The 5289-nt window shown below is 38.8% G+C and overlaps 1 protein-coding gene across 1 annotated transcript in view; it reads right to left on the bottom strand.

Annotated features, from left to right (window-relative positions):
• Positions 1-5289, bottom strand: part of LOC107689562 (receptor-type tyrosine-protein phosphatase U-like) — a 286005-nt gene that overhangs the window by 201778 nt on the left and 78938 nt on the right. The window lies entirely within an intron of this gene.

Raw genomic sequence — 5289 nt, 5'->3', positions numbered from 1 at the left:
CCCCCCCACATACACCTACCTACCTGGATATCAATTATCCTGACAAGACCAGTCATCTCTGTTCAGATGTCAGTCCAGCCCTAGCTGTCTGTCTCTCGCTCAAATCCCCTCCAGAAATAGCCATAGTAGCTCATAAGCAGAATCAAGGTTTCTAGAGACCCTCATTCCAGCTTATATGTCTCCTTCATGGTTTAGCAGGCAAACAGAGATTCAGATTGTTTGCCTGCGGAGGGTCAACCATGCATCGGCGCACTCTGCACTTTATAAACAACCACATAACTTTTCAGTACCTCAGGACGAGCGGTAATGACTTTAGAGTCTCTCCAATAGGTGTGTGAGTATTTCTCATAGACTTCTGAATGAACCGAATCCACACTCATTATTGTACTGCCATGAGGGAGAGCTAATAGAGGAACTTACTGCTTCAAAAAGGAGTCAAAGTGTAGTTTTGTGTCGCTTTTCAGACCGATGAGCTTTGTAAAAATCGATGCGTTTCGGAAAGGCGGGGCATAGAGGAGAAACAATAATGAACAGTATGTGAACAATTATATATTTTCTGAACCTTAAACCGCATAAACACATTTCATTACACCAAATACACAAAATAATGTTCTTTTTAGCAACATCATATGACTCCTTTGAAGGAACAGTTTCCTCAGGAAATTTAAACATGTCACTTCCCTGGATGCAACACGTCCAAAAGCATAATTTTTGAACTGAACATGAGCAAATGCGATTGTTGAGCTCCAGCAGAGGGGAAAACTATTGGTGAAAGGCCATTCTTCAAATAAAGCTGTCATGTGTGCCACAGCCATATGAAGCATGTACTACTTTTATGTCGCTTTTGGACCATGGCAATAGAATGTGTGTTAAGTAAGGAATAATGTACATCCAGCCGGTTGAAATATTTTGCTAGCCCTTTAAACGCAAAGAAAAACAGCTCCTAAACGAATGCCGCTACTGACCAAATAGAATAGAGTATTCCAGGGAGTTAACAAATGTAAAGTGTTACCAAATATTCTTTCATCTCTGTGGTTGAGCGCTACAGGAACTTCATCCATGCTGAACTACAAAATCTTCAAAGACATCCTCAAACTCTCACAATGCCCCAGGCCTTCAGTTTAATTAGGATTTAAGCCGGTCTGATACACCGTGTCATCTTAGAGAAGTTAGTGCTGCACTTTTTTTTTTTTCTTCGACGTCTGCCAAGCGAATGGCATCTCTACCCTCTCCTCAGCCTTCAAGCTCATGCTGAGATGTCAGAAATGTTGTCCTTCTTGAAAACACGACCTTCTTCTTGATGTTTGCCTTTTTGGAACTGGGAAAATGAATGGAGAGTCCAGGAGATGGGAGGTGAATGGGATAAACACTACGCTGGACTTCTGAAACACAATTGGGATTCTCATTGATCGGTGGTTGCACTGAGTTTTTGGTAGTAAAAGTCATTTTTGGAAATCCTTGTGCTTTCAATCCTATGGAGCCGCGAAAGGGACATGAAAAAGACTTCAAGAAAAGGTCTTTAATGTTCCATTAAAAAGTTTGCACTTACACAGACTCACTGCAACTCAATAACAAATGAAAGTTTTACTTTCATACTTTCCACCATTTCAGTCTCATCTACTTTTGTTTTATACAAGATTTAGACACGGTTAATATTGTGGGCTTAGTTAATTTAGAAAAATGTTCCAAATCAAGCTCATTTTGCAACTTGTTGGACCAGAAAGCAGTAATCCAAAGTTTGTGGCAGCAGTTAAACTGAAAGTGCCAGAACAAATGTTTGTCAAATGTTCGAGATTCCACAGCATGACTCCAAACAGGTGAACGTTTTCTCATTCCGATGCAAGAACGAACTGCCATTAAAGCTTATCACCTCTGCCTCTTATTTCAATAATATATTCAATCCATTTCTCTAATCAACACACTACAAAGCAGCGTGAAGAGTGTCAGAAAAGAGCGAAGCAACAAGCCGATAGGCTGAAAGCTTGTCTTATTACACCTTGACATCAAAGACAGCAATGCTTCCCCGCATCAACACAAATGAGCATCTCAATCTCGTCAGGAAACAAGGGGAAAATTGGCCCGTGATAATATGCCATTTAAATGCAAAGAGCAATTTCTGCAGCACTAGCGAAGATTTTTTTTTGCTTTTTTGCACCTGATCTTCAAAGATGGCATGTCAAAGTTTTAGAACAGGGCTGACATGTTCCTGTTCCTGCAAGGGGCAGAGGGAAGATCATGGCATCGCCCGTCTGTTTGAAGTCAAGCTCCCTAAACTCAAGACCAGATACACTTCTGTTACGGATCCAAAGCATGTCTAGCTTTAATGATCTGGTATGTTTTGGAGAGCAAAAACCTGAAGCAGAAACAAAGAGGTGCTCTCAATAAACAGAATGTACTTGAGCTTCAATCAGTGTCAATTTTAAGTGGCGTTCAATTTCTGGAGATTACTCAGGAGTTTATGTGCTGTATGCTAGCAGGTGTTCCTCCTCGAATGATGTCTCCAACTTTATGAGTTATCAGAACGCTGCGTCGCTGTTCATTTGCATAAAGTTGACTTAAAGATCACCAACATGCTGTCGCACACGTCACTGGAAATCGGCAACACTTGCTGAAACTTCCATTTACACCAATTATAGGTTTCAGTCAATATAACTTTAATGTTTTGAGACACTTAAATGTAACTTGTCAGTGGGCTATAAACTTATGCTTTAGTTATACGATTTTTTTATTTTTTTTACACGTAATGACATTTCACGTTAATATAGATAAACTGTGTCTCGCAGTGTGCAAAGTACAAATATTATCTATGGATCTATGTGTGTAATGTCCTGTTTGAATTGTCACTGCAAATCATGCCACAAATAAAAACTTCAGAACACTAACGGAGGTATGTTCGTAAAACTTTACTTGCAGCTTTCATTTGCAATGCATTATAAAGAATTGAAAGCATCAAGTCTTGTAATGCACCATGTAATGATCTTAACAGTTATAATACATTATAATTATCTCGTTTTACAGCTTTAGAACGTATAATGCATTAAAACACATGGTAAACAACCAATTTAAGATGCAATAAGGAAGCTGCAAGTATTACAATGCATTTTAACTTCAGGTATTACCGATATTTTTAATATTCTCTCATCCTTTTTGTCCATGCATGGAAAGTCCATACGATCAAAAGTTTCAAGCTTCAAGTTCAAGTTGATTAATAAATCAAAAAATTAATTCATAAAATTTGAGTGGTTTAATCCAAATCTCTTCGAGAGTCATGGTTGCTTTATGTGATGAACCGATTTCATTTAGGATTTTATTCACATACATAGAGCACATCAAATATGTCTAATATGTGCATACAAAATTTGCATACAAAAATGCATTTGCTTAATGCATAAGAACAAACCTCACTGGTTCTTCCATTTACCATATTTGATGTACTCTATGTGGCATGTCTGGAATGACATGGGGGTGCGTAAATGATGAAAATGTTACATTTGGGTGAACTATCCCTTTACCTGTGTTCTTTTATCAGGGAAACCTGATCAAGCAGGGGCCAGGGGAGAAATACAAGGTGCATTTGCAACTCATTAATTGATTACTCAATCAAAAAATCTTCATCTCATTCATTAATTTTAAACATAATTTTAGTAGAAATACGAATACTATTAGTAATTATTAAATGTGAAACACAACAGATTTAATTAGTGCACCTTTCAAGGCAACATGCAAAACCTTGAATTGAAACTTGATTGAAATCCAAAAGATTACTAGACTTTTCACAGGAGTATCAGTATGCTACAGAGCCTGTCTGTTTTCGATTCGACCCGCATGACATCCGTCTACCTTTCCTCTCTCTCTCTCTCTCTGTTTCTCAGTTCCACTTCATTGACATGCTGAACATACCCCAGTATGGATCAATAATATTGAGCAAATAGCACCCAATAAACTAAGCTGTTGTCTCAATTGGAGTGTCTTTAGCAGCTTTGATGGAATTTAACCCTCCAGATAAGTGCAGTATTGGACGGCTACTCAAAGAAATGTCAACACAAAGTGCCACAGATTGTCTTCAAGCTTCTTACGTCCAGTTAACAACATTATGTGTCACTAGAATAGATCCAGGGTAGACGGTTTATATCACAGTGTGAGTAGTATTAGATCGCAATAATGGTATATGCAGTCTCACAATATAATAGTTTTTTTTTTTTTTTTATCAAACGGTTCATATTAATAATCACACGGTATTGTGGTCAGGATGAACAGATGAGTTTTGTATTTCCTCTTATGAACTAGGGGGCAGTTGTGGCCTAATGGTCAGAGAGTCAGACTTGGAACCCGAAGGCTGCAGGTTCGAGTCTCAGTACTGGCAGGAAATGTAGGTGGTGGGATTGAATGTCTCTTCCACACTCATTACCCCTTGAGCAAGATCCCTAAACCCCAATCCTGGACGCTTGTGTGTGTGTGCGTGCGTGCGTGCGTGGCATGGGTTAAATACAGAGCACAAATTCCAAGAATGGGACACCGTACTTGCCTACATGTCACATCACTTTAACTTTCAATGAGGAGTTTGCAGAACAAAGACACTAACTTTTACACAAGCTTTGTTCCTAAACATAGTTAGCTACCTTCTAAGGCAACTTCCTAACCACATGGGTTTTAACCCTTTCGCACGTGATTTTGAAATATTCTAGATGATCCCCCCAACGCGAGTTTTTTTAGGCGACCGATATTTTAGAACGTATTGCACTATTTCCATGACAATGCGTCATGCTTGTCACATGACACACCACAGCCACAAGCGTGTTAACTATATTATGAAATATCTGATATTCCGATTCCCAAATATGCGTACATAAAGATATTTAGTAGTTTAAACACCTTTATAATGACCATTTTAGTTGATCTATAATGGGCGATGGTTGCCGCCTTGTTCGCACAGAGTCTGAGCAGTGGGATTTACGTAAATTCATCCTCTAAGTTTTCGGTGAACTGGGAGAAGAATAGAGTAAGCTTAAGTTACCTATACAATGTGTATATGACACATTGTAATGTGGGGTTTGGGTTTTGGGTTTTGTTTCATGTTCATGTTTTCATGTCTTTTATTTTGTAATTGTTTCACCCTATTTGTGTCATGCTTCCCTTGCCCTCATGTATTCATGCCATTGGTTCTCTCGTTCATTGTGTCATGTTCTGATTGGTTGTCTTAGTCATGTGTCTTGTTTCCCATTGGTTTGTTCTTGTCTTGTGACCCTCTTGTTTGCTATAAGTAGCCATCATGTTGCCATTGTCTCTGGT

Source organism: Sinocyclocheilus anshuiensis, unplaced genomic scaffold (assembly GCF_001515605.1).
Source record: "Sinocyclocheilus anshuiensis isolate Anshui unplaced genomic scaffold, SAMN03320099.WGS_v1.1 scaffold369, whole genome shotgun sequence".
NCBI classification, from domain to species: domain Eukaryota; kingdom Metazoa; phylum Chordata; class Actinopteri; order Cypriniformes; family Cyprinidae; genus Sinocyclocheilus; species Sinocyclocheilus anshuiensis.
This window is presented reverse-complemented; position numbering and strand designations above follow the sequence as displayed.